Source organism: Lissotriton helveticus, chromosome 4_1 (genome assembly GCF_964261635.1).
Source record: "Lissotriton helveticus chromosome 4_1, aLisHel1.1, whole genome shotgun sequence".
NCBI lineage: Eukaryota > Metazoa > Chordata > Amphibia > Caudata > Salamandridae > Lissotriton > Lissotriton helveticus.
The window spans coordinates 856,542,790-856,560,318 of NC_136063.1; positions in this window are offsets into that span (position 1 = coordinate 856,542,790).

Below are 17,529 nucleotides of genomic sequence, written 5' to 3' on the forward strand. Positions count from 1 at the left end.
ATATGGAACAATGACTTGCTTGTTTTATGTCACTTTGTTTCTTTGCTGTGAGAAGTGGTTCTGACCACCTAATCCACCTGGATTTTGTCACATTTTGAAAACCTGTGTTTTGTTCTTTTACTGTGGGAGAGCCTCAAACCGATAACTCACCCACGGTAATCTCATGGTAAAATAAATTGAGAATGTTTACCACCAGTGTTCGCCTTCTAAGGTAAGGCCGGTGTGATGCAGAAGAGTAAGAGGCAATTGTGTGATTACACATGAACATGTGTGAGGGCTGCATGTGAGAAACTCCTGTTGTGCACATCCCACAAACTGTGTGTTCACAGGTAGCCTGGCTCAGAAGGACTCTGCAGAGCTGTGTATTTGCCTGGGATAGGCCTTATAAAGTTGATGTACACAGATAAGGAAAGTTAGAGTGCTCTACTGCCTGGTCAGCAGTGACACATCATTATGCACTATTGGAAAGGCTGCCTTAGAGTGCAGTTCTGCTTCCCGTTGATTTAAATACACCAGGGTCATAACAATGTACAGTGTAACCTGTCTGAAAAGAACAATGCTGTAAAGTCCAAAGTGATATCTGTACAACTTATGGGTCATGCAGTAATTCCATGTTTCTCTGGCTCAGCTCAGGATTATATCTCATGCCTTTTGTCACTCTCCTGGAGCAAAGGCCTCTACTCACAAAGGGAGCAATTAACCTTGATTTGATCAGCTCCTCAGAAGGATGGGGTGGGGTGGACTGCTCTGCATCAATCAGCCAGCTGTTATCCTGTGCCAGGAAGAGGGCAGATCCAATCCCACTAAACAAAGGGAGGGAGTCCAGACCCTGGATCCAAACCAGGAGGGGGGCTCCCTTGAACTTTTGATTTGGTAGGCTCAGGCAGTGATGTCAACTAGGTGTGGATCTGAGACCCCCCAGAGCATACGTGGTAAGTGACTTCTGGGTGATGCCATCTTGAAGTAACCCAGAAGAATATGCAGGGAGTTTGGGACAGGGTTGGAGAGGTGATGTGGTACATCAGGAGAGGCCACAGGTGCATCCCTGCTGGAACCTTTCTGCCCCCACTTAAAAGGTCCTGTGTAAGGTGGAGAGCTTTCGCTTGGATGTGCTTTTCTGCTGACTACTGGGACTGGTAGTGGACGTCATAGACAATTGAATGGAAGAACACCCTGACGGCCATCTGGACTAAGGACTCTGTCTCTGATCAACCCCAAAACCAGTGGTGCACTCCCCAGTGCAAGCAAAGCTGGTACCCTGAGACCCCCTGAGGACCAGTTGGGGGAATGACTGGGCTTCTGCGCAAGGAGAACAAGATGCCAAGAGGAAACCCAAGCAAAAGGCTAATGCAGGGAGCCAGTGAAACCTGCTCCCTGTAAAGTTTGTCACTTTTGAGGCAAGGACACCTGAAGAAAGCGCTTCAGGTGGCTAGTGATTACCATCAGGAGCAAACCAAGACCAGAATAGTTAAAACCAGCCCAATGGGGGCTGAGTTATGGCCATGTAAGATTTTGGTGACCTTTGACCCCCTACAAGTAAGCAGGAGTGAGTTGAGCTTCTTTGCCAGCTGATGTTCAACCCCCAAGATGAAGACAAAGTGGGAAAGTGCTTTCATGTTTTCCCTGCGAGAGCAGGAAGTGGCCCAGGACACCATCCCTGGGTCCGAGAAGATTTGCAGTGCGGAGGAGTGTGTTGCGCTTCCCTGTGAGAGGGGAGAAAGGGTCCTGGAACCCAACTCTGGGGCAGTGAAAAAAGATGGAGCTCCACAAGTACATAAAGGGGGCCCACGACCCCATCCATGGGCTGCGAGTACAAAACAGAAGGGGGCGTGCTGCTGCAGCCCTCTCCCCATGGCCTGCCTTCCTCCCCGCATCCATGTCTGGGGGAAGCAGTAAGGCCAGTCTCACAATGTACATCTGCCTGCAGGAGTGGGCAGACCAGAATGTTGCTGCCCGCCTGGGGAGGTGGTGAGGACAGTCAGGGGTAGGCTCCCCAGGCAACTTTCCAATGAATTAGGTGTACCCAGGGTGTTCAGGTGGGACTGGGCAACCCAAAACAAACTGCGCAGTGCAAGGCCTCTTAAAAATAAAATGGAAATCCTGAAGAAAAATGGAAGAACTCTTCACCCCGAAGCAGTGGGATAGTGGCTACTACAATATGCATAAAACAACTGCGAGGACCGCAACATAATGTCCTACGGGTCTGGCCGCAATGTGTTAGGAAAAACACTTGTTTTCCACTCGTGGTGGCCCCAGGAAGATGGGGACTTAACAGAAAGGCAGTCCAAGCGCGGGGGAGCTGCAGAAACAGCTCAGCTTCCCCCAGAAGGATCTAAAAAGGTCCCACCCTATGTTTTGTGGAACTCAAGAAGAATAACCTCCCATCATTTCTTGGCATTTTAGCACCCCCCAGGCTGGAGCTTTTGCTCTACAGCAGGAAGTGCTGCACTCTCTCGGGGCTAAGACTATACAGTTTATGTGGCTTAAAGTGGTTCAATGTGAATTTTCATGTTGGCAGTCACTCTCTAATGGTGAAAGATGGTAATTCCACATCTGTGCAATGCTAAATGTGATACCCTTTTAGAGGCTATGTTTAATGTGCAGTATTTTATTCTGAATATTATTAAGTGTATGCTGCAAACACCCTTTAGGGGTGAAGTAATATGATTATACTTATGATAATAAATGTGACCTTCGAGCTTTGAATTGCATTAATCATACTAAAAGTTGTGCTGGGTTCACCAATCATCCAGACATGCCTATACCTTTTCCTTGGAACTGTGTTTGCTAAATAATGATGCTGATAGCCACTCATGACCCATTAAGTATAATGGGGTTTCCCAGTGTCCCTCAGATCCTGGGTATATAATAATGAACTACAAGTAGTTGTGTCAAGTGTCACAAATCAACCATGCCTTGTGAAAATATTCTATTCAGTAAGCATGAATATTAAGGGTCAATGACTGATCCCTATCTCAGGAAGATGCTGTACAGCAAGCTAGTAGCTGCTGATTTTGATGACTTTCCCATCTCAATCACCACAAATAAATTGGATAGGGTGTTGTTTACCCAAGGATAAGGATTTCTTGGGTGATACCTACCCCATTTCACTTGCCTTGTGAACCTTGACTGGGGACCTTGATAGCATGGCATATACGTGGGTGATATGCAATAGGACACACATTTAGCGGTCCTGGATTCTCCCACTGTAGGCTGTCCTTTTGGCCCATAGTCCTGGGGAAGACCCGCTAAGATGTTTTACCATTAACACGCTATCAGAGGGTTGAACCGTCGATGTTAATATTCTATTACTGAATCAGCTATCCTACAAAAAAAAGACACAATACAACGATATCTTGAGCTTTATAAATGCCGACATTTGACTACATGTGTTTTATATGTTTTCATGTCTGTATATGTTAACACTGAGAATTTTTGATTTTTTATGTGATATATGTCAGAATACTGTATTGTATGCATTCTGTGTGTTGTGAACAGCCTAACCATACATGTAATTGATAAACTCCTCTTTAGGTCGTGTTTTATGGACAATAGGAAGTACATAGTGCAGAGGCTTGTAAGAAATTATATAAGCTCTCGAAATCTACCTGATAGGGCTCAGTCCTTGACCCTTACTATTCATGCTTATTAAATAGCATCTTTTCACAATTCTTGGCAGAATTGAGATAGCCACTCATGAGTATTATTGCCAGTGTTAAGTGCTCTCAGTCACGCTTTTGAATAATTAACAACCTTACTCCTATGGCGAAATGCTTGGTTGAGAGAATGACGTTGACAGCCACTCGTGATCAAAGTTTGCATGCTTTGTTAAAAGTATTCAGTGCTCTCACCCTGGGTTATGCTCAGTTATTACATTTTTTATGTAAGTGGATGTTTTGACATGTGGTTTGTTGGATTAGACCCCCTTTTGGGAGGGGTGAGAATGACTACACAATGTCATCAAGAAACATTTACAAAAGCTTGTGCACATTGTAAATTGTTGAATAGTATTGAGTAGTGTGTGTGTGGTAAATGTACTTTTTCGCTTTTTTTTAAAAAAAGTACAAACTGGGCAATCATTTATTGAGTGTTATTATTGTATATACGTGAATGGCGATTACTAGCCAACACGACCTCCTGTGAGTAGGCCTTTGACTGCTCTGCTTCATTACCCTTTGAGAGTCACGTGCTACAATGGGGTGTTTGGTTCCCAGCGAATGACAAATGAAGACCCATTACTTGTGCAGGCCACACAACTAATGACTCATTTTCTAACACGTGCAATGGTGATAACCAAGTATACCTGAATGTATTTCACAATATTTAATCTGTGCTAAGGGCTCTGTTATATTAATTATAATTAAGTTGTGAACAAAGTTTCATGGAAATCTGATAACCACATGTCTTGTTAAGTGCTTTTATTGAGGAGAACACAATCGAGCAGAAGTTAAATAAGTAATAGGGCATCAGACCAATTTGTGTTTAGTGTTTAACTTGAAAGATTTAACAATGACTAAATAATTTTGTAAAAGTTAAAAACAGGGTTAGAAGGGTCAGAAAGGAGTTTTTTTCCAGACAGCACAAACAAGAGAGAATGTCCTTAATCTCATCATCTACTTTGGCCGAAGGCTAACAGGAAATCTTCCAGTGTTCACTTATCAGTGTAACTTCTATCACAATACTACAATAACAGGATCTGCTATTATATTGAACATAAAGTGTTACTTTTCAAACTGGTATGTGGGTATGAACCATATCTGAAATTCAAATAAGGTTTTCTTTTAGTGCTAAGATTAGCCTACTACATTGAAGGAAGAAGATGGTATTGTTATAAAGTTAATGTGTGTTGAAGTGGTTTTGCTGATCATGTGTTTGGTAAATTCTGCAGCTACCATTCTGTTTATCTTCATTGTAGTTTCAATTCATATCATATGTACTAGGATACGGTTTTGATTTTTAAATACATTTTGGAAAGCTACCCATAGTTTCATAGCGTTTTTGAGTGTGCTATTAATGAACATAATAGAGGTTTAATTCCACTTACTATCCCTGTGACTGCTCATAAGATTGATCATTACATCCCACTCAAATACTAGTCAATGGGTTGTGGGCTTGTTACCGTTCAACTGGTTTTCTGTCTCGAGCTGGCTCATTGACTAAGTACTTTGTGCTAGGGGGGGGTCTAGAAAATTGAATCCTGGGCTGTGCTCTAGAGGATGATGTAGAAAATGTATCAGAAATCTGCATTCATTCTGAGATCCCAGGGTAGGGCTTGTTAGAAGTCATTGCGAAGGCTCTCACCAAGCTACTCTAGTGCCTTTCAACTAGGTTTGTGTTATATCAATGCATAAATGCCAACATACATAAAAACTCCTAGGTGGGGGCGCTGGATTTTCGCTTTCATGGCCTGAACCTGTCAATGTTCCTCATTCTTAAAATAGAAGGCCTGAATGGGGTGTTTTTCAAACCCATAGATATTGACGCATTCCAGAAAAAAACAAGTTCAAGTCAAACGACAATAGCATTTCAAGCTAAAAATTAAATCAGCCCAAAGTAAAAAAAAAATGAAAACATAAACACATATGTGATGCTCAATTGTAGCTTAAATGGACAAATAGTGTTTTTTTATCTTAAAACCACTTTGATATTAACAGAAGTTGGTTTTTCAACTGTAAAATGATTAACTCACTTAATAGTTGTGTACAAGTAATTTATTAGGAAGGGTGACAAAACAGAATTCAAGGCATAATGCCCTGAAAGTTAGAGCATTTCATTACATATTCATTTATGGGTGTTAAAAAACTTTGGGGCATATATGAATACCATTGCCGCATGTAACATCGTGCAAGAGTGACACAAATGTAAAATGTGATTAATGAAGACACACAAGGCCGCCTTGCGGGCCCTGCATAGCTTCATAAATCTCGAGTAATGTAATGCAGTGCAAATTGCTGGGTTGCATTATTCTGTGCCAGGGAGGTATTTCCATCGGTTTTGCATGGGTGTTCCCACGCAACATTGATGGATTTTGACTCATACACAGATTTACAAGAACTTTTAAATCTGGCAATGCGCCAAAAATTGACGTCTCCATAGGAGAGGCTTCACGAGGAGACATATCTTTCTTCTTGTTTTTCCCTCTTTTTATGTGTGATGCATTCTGCATTGAATAAATATGTTGATTCCTTTCCCTGTGACTCAGGGCAGAGCAGCAAGGTGACTTGCTGTGCTGGCCTGTGCCAAAAATGTCATAAATATGCCCCTTTATCTCCACCCATTCCAAAAACATCACGATGTGCTGGTATGAACACTTCACAAAAACACAATATAAAATAAAATTAAAATAAACCCCCCATGCTCAAAATGGTTGAAGATTTTCTCTTCTCAGAGAAGGGGAAAATTATTTTTCCAAGGGAGTGTGCAGGGAACACCCTCGCAATTGTTGGTGGCATTGAACAAAGTTTATCCAGAGAGAAAAATCTTTCCCTAGTGTGGAAAAAACCATAATGTCACTCATTCAAAAGGAATTTTACTTGCATAATTATGCCCCCAGCATGCACAAAAGTAAGGATTTATTAACTATTTTCAACAATTGCTTCTGAAAACCTTTGAATATCTCCGGCGTATATTTGGAAACCTTTGAGTATTCCTACAATTTGGAAATCTGCACTTACCAAAGAAAGTAAACTTGGGGTTACAAATTTTCATTTAAAAAAAAAAAAGAATCAGACCCTATTTGAGAAGGATCTACTCTAACAAAGTGTATGAACTCCCTCTGCCCGGAGATCACCATGTGAAATTCGAAAATGGAAGGAAAACAGAATGGATGTGTGCCTGAGGAGACAGCTTCTTTACATTAAAAGTGTCAAACTATAGAACATGCATATCGGCATGAATCCAAGTCATTGAAACAGAAGAGTGGGTGGTGGATTTTTCTACAATGACATTCTTTATAGTGGTCCTTCACAGTGGGGAACTGTAAGAAATGTGGTAATTAGTTGAGAGGGGTGGAGGCCCTGAGTGAGCCAAAACAGTCACTGAATAAACCTGTGATTTACACACTGGTAGCTCGGCACAAAAGCAGTCAGGCTTAACTTAGAGGCAAGATGTAAAGTTTTTGTGCAGCACTAAAACAGTAATAATGTGAAAGGACAACACATGAACAATTCAAAACCAATTTAGTAAAATAAATATTGGAACAAATAAATTGACACCGAAATGACAAAAACACAATAAGTAGAGCTATGATTTTAAAATCTTTAGGTGAAAATAGCACCAAAAAGCACAAAGCACCATTCGCAGAAATCTGGTCGCACTGCCTCAAGATAAAGACACAAGTTTAGGCCACCCTCGATGGAGTAGGCCTCCCTCAATGGAGCGTGGGTCAGATACAGGCTCAAGACTTATTCCAGTGAAGTGATACCAGTGAAGAGCTTACCTTCTACTAGTCCAAGTCTAAACAGGAAGCCTAACCTGGAACTTTGCCTTGCCAAGGCAATGAGGACTCAGTTGTTGCTGTTGGGAGCAGGTCACCGCTGGAGCTCTGTGTTGACAGCTGCCACGGGAGGTCCCTGATTGGTGCAAACAGCAGGTTGTTGCCGGAGATTTTTCCTGGTGGGAGACTTGGTGGTCTTTGCTGATGAGGAAGGTTGTAGCTGATGCAAAGAGCAGGTCATTTCTCGAGGATCGCACTGGTGGGCATGCCGAACAATGTTTATTGGTGCAAAAATCCACTCTCTGTCACGAGGAGCCCAAACTTTGGGATTTTACCCTGGAGGTGTGTTTTGCAGCAGTAGGAGTACACTCTGAAGCCAGCCAAAATTCCAGGACCTGGGAGCCACCTCTTGGGGATCAGGACTTTTTTCATTAGAGGCCAATTGCAGGACTCAAGCAGGTATAGGTGGTGCCAGCCAGTTGAGCAGTTGTAGAGTGGCCTCTGGAAGCTTGTTGTGCCACTGTAGCTCAAATAGGAGGTAAGCCAACTGACCTTTAGAGTCATTTCAGCGAGGCCAGTTTCAAGGCAAGCAGGTTCAGTCTTCCATCTTTAGACAGCAGGCAGCCATTTTTCAAAATTTTCCTGAGGTCCAGCCGTGTTCTAATGAGTGGTTCTGAAGGTTCTTATACCCAGTGCCAAACTGTAGGTGGGGGTACTCCCACTTTCTAATCAACCCTCTTTTATGGGTTTGGCTCCAATCTCTCTAGGAGGACAAAGGCTGGCAGGCCTACATGTCAGGTGTATTTGTCAATGGCTTGCAGGCAGCCCTTAGAAGTCATGAAGGAGGTGGACATATCCTGAGGATGCGCTTCAAAGGTAAGGAAGGGCTTCATACAACCCTCTCCCAGGACAATCTGCTCAGGAGAGGGACACCCTGCCCCCATACCAAACTTCCTTTTATCTCCATCTCAGAAGGAATACACAAGTGCCATTCCGAGTCATGTGACCCTGGGCACTGAAAAAAAGGCTCATTTGGTTTGGGCAGAAAAACTGCCAATTTTCTAAAAGTGGTACAAAAGGGGGTGGTGATGGACGGAGCATCAGAACCAATCAAACACTCACACCCAGTCAAAAGATCTGGGTTTAATCCATCACCGTTCTTTAGCCCACTCTGCCACCCCAGTTCAGTCATGGCCATATGCAAATCAGTCTGACCCTGTGCCGCATGGGAACAGTCCAGCCCGAACTGCCAAGCAATGCCTTCCCAGGACCGGAAACAAGCTTCCGAGGACCGGTTTCTGGCATTAAAGCCGTCTTCAGCCTGGCTTGCTTGAATCCAGTGGCAAAGTGAGCAAGGGACTCACGTCTGAGCATAACCTGCCACACTTATGGCGGCCAAAGCGGTACAAAAGGGGGTGGTGATGGACGGAGCATCTGAACCAATCAAACACTCACACCCAGTCAAAAGATCTGAGTTTAATCCATCACCGTTCTTTAGCCCACTCTGCCACCCCAGTTCAGTCATGGCCATATGCAAATCAGTCTGACCCTGTGCCTCATGGGAACAGTCCAGCCCAAACTGCCAAGCCATGCCTTCCCTGGACCGGAAACAAGCTTCCGAGGACCGGTTTCTGGCATTACAGCCGTCTTCAGCCCGGCTTGCTTAAATCCAGTGGCAAAGTGAGCAAGGGACTGATTTGCATATGGCCATGACTGAACTGGGGTGGCAGAATGGTCTAAAGAACGGTGATGGATTAAACCCAGATCTTTTGACTGGGTGTGAGTGTTTGATTGGTTCAGATGCTCCGTCCATCACCACCCCCTTTTGTACCACTTTGGCCGCCATAAGTGTGGTAGGGTATGCTCAGACGTGAGTCCCTTGCTCACTTTGCCACTGGATTCAAGCAAGCCGGGCTGAAGACGGCTGTAATGCCAGAAACCGGTCCTCGGAAGCTTGTTTCCGGTTCAGGGAAGGCATGACCTGGCAGTTCGGGCTGGACTGTTCCCATGAGGCACAGGGTCAGACTGATTTGCATATGGCCATGACTGAACTGGGGTGGCAGAGTGGGCTAAAGAACGGTGATGGATTAAACCCAGATCTTTTCACTGGATGTGAGTGTTTGATTGGTTCAGATGCTCCGTCCATCACCACCCCCTTTTGTACCAGTTTGGCCGCCATAAGTGTGGCAGGGTATGCTCAGACGTGAGTCCCTTGCTCACTTTGCCACTGGATTCAAGCAAGCCGGGCTGAAGACGGCTGTAATGCCAGAAACCGGTCCTCGGAAGCTTGTTTCTGGTCCAGGGAAGGTATGGCTTGGCAGTTCGAGCTGGACTGTTCCCATGAGGCACAGGGTCAGACTGATTCGCATATGGCAATGACTGAACTGGGGTGGCAGAGTTGGCTAAAGAACGGTGATGGATTAAACCCAGATTTTCTGACTGGGTGTGAGTGTTTGATTGGTTCAGATGCTCCGTCCATCACCACCCCCTTTTGTACCACTTTGGCCGCCATAAGTGTGGCAGGGTATGCTCAGACGTGAGCCCCTTGCTCACTTTGCCACTAGATTCATGCAAGCCGGGCTGAAGACGGCTGTAATGGCAGAAACCGGTCCTCGGAAGCTTGTTTCCGGTCCAGGGAAGGCATGGCTTGGCAGTTTGGGCTGGACTGTTCCCATGAGGCACAGGGTCAGACTGATTTGCATATGGCCATGACTGAACTGGGGTGGCAGAGTGGGCTAAAGAACAATGATGGATTAAACCCAGATCTTTTGACTGGGTGTGAGTGTTTGATTGGTTCAGATGCTCCGTCCATCACCACCCCCTTTTGTACCAATTTTCTAAAAGTGGCATCTTTTGAATAGTAACTTAAAATACGGCTTTACCATTAAATTGAATTATAAATTCCAATTCAAATGAGTGGAAAAATATTTTTTCTGTCTGTTCCTAAACTAAAGTTATCACATATTCAGTGTAATAAGGTAACCCAGTTTTAATCTATGAGAGAGATAGGCTTACAACAGAGAAAGACGTCTTTAGGTGATTTCACTGTCAGGAAACGTAAAACTTAAATACACATGTCCTCACTTTTTAAATAAGGCAAGTTGAGTTGTGCACACCTTACCTTCTACCTTAATGAAAATATTACTTGCCCATGTTTTCTCTTGGAAGCGGGAGTTTCCTGCCTCTACTATAAAAGGAAAAACAAACAAGTGACACTTCACTTGATACCTGTCTGTACAGCTGTGAGTCAAACTCAACACTTAATTATAAATTATATACAGTTGCAACATATAGAATTCTCAAATTTCATTCTGTGGTTTATTTGATAAAAAATATTCTATTGTGTGATTTGTATCGATTGAACAAACAAAAACAATAAAATATACATTTTTACAATATCCAATTTATTTCAAAGGATTGTATACAACATGTTTTGTGTTCTTAAAAAAGTGATTTTGTTTTAAACATACTGTTGATGGAGATGTCAATGCATTTCGGGATAGGGAATCCCTTCTTCTGGGGCCTCTATGAATACAAAAGAACAAAACTGGAACTAATGCTGTATAGTATACAGTGAGGAATACCGCAACACAGTAGTGTAAGTAGAGGAAAAATGGCAAAGAATGAGATAAAAGTTCACTGGTTGATTGTACTACCAAAAGTAAATCGAAGCTGGTGGAATGCAGACTGTGTGGGTCCAGATTATCTAGAGATCTCAAGAAATGCATGTAAAAGAATTAAGATGTGTAAATCGATACACGTGTCAACATCAGCCTCAAGTACCACCAAAGCCGCTGTGATATGTGGCATGATAACAATGTGTAAAGACATTTACTGAATGTATGTAGCAATGTCCTGCTATTGATCGTGAATGATATTCATGGAAGTGGGTGCATGCAAGCGTACTCTAGGAGACAATAACAAAGATACAAATCAGTCACCAGCTCAATATAATACCCAGGCTATATTGTAGTAAGCCTCTGACAACGTGCAAGTACCTTGAGTAGACTATATGCAGGAAAGCGGAGTAGATGGCTCCACAGTAACACGGAGCCCCAGTTTAGGGCTGGTAATACTGAGGAAGACACATAAAAAGAGACAGATGAATGTTAAGAACGGCATCAATCTGACCGCAATCCCACATCAACTAGAAGAATGACGAAAGGAAAAACCTTAGAATCTTGGAGAAGCACTGGAGACAATCTCCATCCACCCCCAACCTCTCTCTTTTACGTTCAGCAAGATCCATATACCACAAGCACATCTTCCAGGAAAAAACATCACATTTCAGATCCCTCCTCGATTCAGCTAAAAACAGACCCAAAAAACGTTTCGACCTCATCAAAAACCCAAATTGTTCTCCCCAAACCATCAAGCCTGAGGATGCATCAAAGAAAGCAACTGAGTTCGCTATATTCTTCGATCAAAAGGTAAAATCTCTGGTGGAACAGGTCACCCACACCACCCCCATCGAGGAGCGAAAATCCTTAGTCACTTGGCAGAACTTTGCCGCCATTTCAGAGGTTGATCTCCTCAAATGCATCCGAGAAACCAAACATTCCAACCATTCTTCTGACCCCATACCCAGTGGCATCGCCATTGATTTCTATACTAACACTCTCTCCTACAGGACCAGGCTAGTCAATCTCTTCCTCAGTCAAGGATTCCTCCCAATTGTCCTCAAAACAGGACAGGTTACCCTCCTTCTAAAAAAAACCTCTGCAGATGCAAATGACCTCAATAACTTCTGCCCCATCACCAATCTCCCCTTTCTTTCAAAGACCACAGAAAAATGTGTCGCAAAACAACTCTCCCAACACATTATGGACAATAATCTCCTCAACATGTTCCAGTCGGGCTTTATTCAAAACTGCAGCAATGAAACAACCCTGCTGCAAGTGATCGATGATGCGCTGCATATTCTCGATTCGGGGGAATCGTGCCTTCTGATTCTTCTTGACCTCTCTGCAGCTTTTGACACTGTTAATCACAACACCCTCCTTAACATTATTCAACAGAGAATGGGCGTGAAAGGCACAGTACTCAAATGGTTTGCCTCTTTCCTCTCGGACACATCCCAAATGATCAAGATTGTGAACAGTCTCTCGTCTCCACTGGTGGTTGGTCAAGGCATCCCTCAAGGTTCTATCCTTGCTCCCACTCTGTTCAATCTCTATCTGGAACCATTAGGGAACCTTCTAAGCAAATCTGGAATCCTCTACCATCTCTATGATCTCTATGGGCGGATGACACCCAAATCTACCTCAAGGTGTCTTCCCCTCATGATCTGTCACTACTCAGCTCTACTCTCAACCCTATTCACAACTGGATGTTAGCTCACCAACTCATTCTCAATCCCTCCAAAACGGAATTCCTCCTCTTATCTAGCTCTCTGTCTCCGCCTCCTGTTCAATCCTGGATGGATCAATCGAATCTACTCAACAGTAAACCCATCATTGTGGACTGCGCTAAATCCTAGGGTGTCATACTTGACAAAAGACTCAACCTAATCTCACACATCAATTCCATGGCCAAGAGCGCACGTTATCAGCTGCGCTTTTTATGGGGGATTTGTCGGTTCTTCCCGGAGAATGACCTAAAAACCTTGGTCCAATCGCTAGTTCTCTCTGGACAGGATTTTTGTAATTCTCTTCTGACTGGCCTTCTCAAATCTCACCTCTCCCCCCTCAAATCCGTCCTCCATTCAGCAGCTCACTTCATTTCAGGGTCCAAACGAAGTGACCACATCACTCCTATCCTGTCTTCTCTCTGATGGCTTCCCATCGAGGCTAGAGCTATCTACAAAACATCGTGCATCACCACAAAGCTTTGCACTCTTCTTCCCCTCGCTATCTGGTGAAGAAACTGAAATTGTCTGGAGGCTCAAGGCCTTCTCGGAATGCGGAAAAGTTCCTTCTTGAACCCCCCTCCTTCAAAAGGGAAAAATTGTTGGCACAATCGTTCTCAGATAATCGGTGAGAATCTGGAACTCGCTTCCTCCTTCGCTCCATGCCATCACCTCCATCCAGATCTTCAAAGCGGACCTCGAATCTCTTTTATTCCAAAGACACTTTCAGAACTAATTCCCTCCTTCTCAGACCCCGCCAGGAAGTTCTCTAGTCGTTGTTAATGTGTCACATATATTTATATTGTGGTTTGTACATCCTGTGCTTGCTGTGTTTGATATTGTATTCCTTTTGCCTGCATTGTTTTGATTCTATGGCCTGCTATTTTTTGCCAGGAAGTTCTTTAGTCATTGTAAAATTTGTCATATTCATTCTTATTTTTGCTTGTACAGTCTGTTCATACTGTGCTTGAGATTGTGTGCCTTTTGCCTGTGTCGCTTCGATTCTATGGCATGCTATTTTTGTTTGTTCCATTCCTGCAACAGTTCTCTCATGTAACATAACTGGTTCTATTGTACAGTGCTCTGACACCTTCGGGTAAAGTCTGCGCTTTATAAAAATGCATTAAATAAATAAATAAATAAAAACCTACCGGACTGTCCGAGTGCTTGAGAGTCACAAGGCAGTGCAGTACGCTGGTGAAAACATGTTGAGTGCTCACCAATATTTGAAACGGCGCTGAGAAATGGAAGACATACTGGTGCATGTGAACCTAAACGTAATCACCATATTGAAACATGTCACCGGAGTTTTGAAAATCTATGTGCTATTCAAAGCGGCTCTAAAGCAATAGAGACAAGAACACCAAGAGACACTATGAGTAGTGTGAAACTGACCATGATGCCACCTGTACCATGCAGCGAATACTGAGAACTGAAAACCTCACAACTTCGTGGGGCTTTGAGATGGCACTAAATGCTGTGAATATATGAATGATAAGCACCATCATGGAGTCAGGCGGGAAGATTAAACTGACGGACATCAACAAATAATAAGACTCGATCACGGTTGCCATTATAAAAAGTATACCCGTAAAAGAAAACAGTGCTGTCAGCGCTGTAATTATATCAAAATGACAAGACAGAGAAATAAACTGCACACAAAAGTACTAGTAATCTGAGTACTGTGTTATCAACAACAAACCTACATCCCTAAGAGAAAGAATATAAAAAAACAGAATCACCATAGAAAAGAAATGGCAAGTGAAAGGAAAACCCAGTCACCAGAATAAAAGTTGTGAAATTGTATCTCACGTTGCCATTATGTACCTGAGAGAATGAAATGGACAAAATGGAGGCAAGAGTGGGTCCACTGCCTGCCATTGGATCCTAATCAACCTATTAATATATGAACACAAAATATGCAAAAGTGGCACAGGGTATACATGATGGCTCCAACATATTGCAAAGTTGAAGAACATGACCTACCGATACACTGCGTTTTCCTGTTCACAATGAGTGCCACAGTCAGGAAACAAATCATAGCCATTTTGTCATTCAGCCCATTAGGGGTCATAGTATTAAATTGCTTTAACCACCAGATCTCCCATTGGGATATTAGTTTAGAATTATCTTTATCTATGCTGGTTTGTAAAGACTGCAGAATTAATAATCTAAGTTGTGCTACGTTGTGTTTGTGTTCCAAGCAATATGCAACTAGATGGATTGGTGTCACTACAACGCGGTTTTTTACAACGCATTCCGTTACATCGGAATTTTTACAACGCAGGATCCATTACATCGGATGCCATTACAACGCATGGCATTACATAGCAGATGCTATTACAACGCATGGCATTACATCGTAAGTATAGGTAAGTATACCTTTTAAAAAAAAATGTAATTAAGTTAATTTAATTAATTTAATTTAATTAATTTAATTAAAATACATTTTAAAATAGTAATTAATTTAATTTAATAAATTTAAATCTATTTATTTAATTTAATTTTAATAAAAATTGTAATTCATTTTAATTAATTAATATAATGAAATTAATTTAATTTAAATATTTTTAAAATTGTAATTAAATTAAATTAATTAAAATAATTTATTTAATTTAATTAATTTAATTAAAAATGTAATTAATATAATATGATTAATTTAATTTAATAAATATATTTTAATTAATTTATAAATGGTAAATATAATTTAATTAGCCCTAAGCACAAACCCAACCCTGAACCCTAAAACACCCCTGTACCCCAAAACCCAAACCCAACCCTAAAACCTAAAAACACCCCTGTACCCCAAAACCCAAACCCTGCCCTGAAACCTAAAAACACCCCTGTACCCCAAAACCCAAACCCTACCCTGAAACCTAAAAACACCCCTGTACCCCAAAACCCAAACCCTACCCTGAAACCTAAAAACACCCCGGTACCCCAAAACCCAAACCTACCCTGAAACCTAAAAACACCCCTGTACCCCAAAACCCAAACCCTACCCTGAAACCTAAAAACACCCCTGTACCCCAAAACCCAAACCCTGCCCTGAAACCTAAAAACACCCCTGTACCCCAAAACCCAAACCCTGCCCTGAAACCTAAAAACACCCCTGTACCCCAAAACCCAAACCCTGCCCTGAAACCTAAAAACACCCCTGTATCCCAAAACCCAAACCCTGCCCTGAAACCTAAAAACACCCCTGTACCCCAAAACCCAAACCCTGCCCTGAAACCTAAAAACACCCCTGTACCCCAAAACCCAAACCCTGCCCTGAAACCTAAAAACACCCCTGTACCCCAAAACCCAAACCCTGCCCTGAAACCTAAAAACACCCCTGTATCCCAAAACCCAAACCCTGCCCTGAAACCTAAAAACACCCCTGTACCCCAAAACCCAAACCCTACCCTGAAACCTAAAAACACCCCTGTACCCCAAAACCCAAACCCTACCCTGAAACCTAAAAACACCCCTGTACGCCTGTACTTATTTTAAAAATTACTTTAATTAATATAATAAATAATAAATTAATAATATTAAAAAACATAAATAAATATATTTAATTATAATTAATATTAATAAAATTTAAAAAAATTAAATACTTACCTATACTTACGATGTAATGCCATGCGTTGTAATAGCATCTGCTATGTAATGCCATGCGTTGTAATGGCATCCGATGTAATGGATCCTGCGTTGTAAAAGTTCCGTTGTAAAAGACTCCCGTTGTAAAAGTTGCGATGTAACGGTGCATCACCAACTAGATTAGATTTGGTGTTCTTGTTGCACATCATACTCTCAATTTAATCAGTTTCCCTGTCTGTGGATGGGTGGTGGTATTACCCAAAATCACATTATTGCAATGAACGCAATTATGACATTTCCGCATGCCTGTTTCAGAAATAATTTGTGTTGGTTTAGGTTGTGTTAACATTTCTTTAACATTCCGTCTTCTTGTGTATGCAAATAAAGGCTGTTCATCAAACAAACTCTGAAAGTTAGGCTCATGCTGTAGTAGTTCCCACTGTTTCCTGATAATCATTTTGATTGCCGCTGATTTAGTGGAATATTTGGACACAAATACCATGAGGTTTTTTCAGTATTTTGGTTTTTGTGGTGAGCAAGTCACGTCTCTGGATAGAAGCAATTCTTGTCTCTGCTTCAGTTATTATGGAAAGGGGGCTAACCCCTTTGCTTGAAGTTGTATTTTTGATTCTCTATGGCTGTCTCAAGAGCTTCAGGTGTGGACACAGTTCTTCTGATCCTCAGCATTTGAGAATATGGTAAATTGTGAATGAGACTTGGAGGGTTAAAACTCGAAAATAATAGCACATTGTTTATGTCTGTTTCCTTCTTGCAGATTGTTGTGGCCAAATTGGCATTGGATTTGGTTATCAGCATGTCCAAAAGTGGTAAGCTTGTGGTGCTAATAGTGTGTGTGAACTGAATCTGTGCGTTCCTCTGGTTCAACTCTTGAATCTTTAGATCTAATGCCGCCTAGTTGTTGTTCCAAATTATGAAAATGAGTTCCATTCCGAGTCTGTGAAGATGTAGTCCTGTTCAAATTTCGACATGAAGATATTGGCATAGGATGGTTCCCCAGAAAAACCCAATGGAGGTTCCGTTGACTCATTTTTTAAATGCCTTGCATGCTGCCAAACTAGCTGTTAGGGAAAACCTTAGAGGTGACTTATTAGTATTAAAAAAGTTGGTTTGGGCCTGACAAAAGGGTTATTTGGCCAGGTTG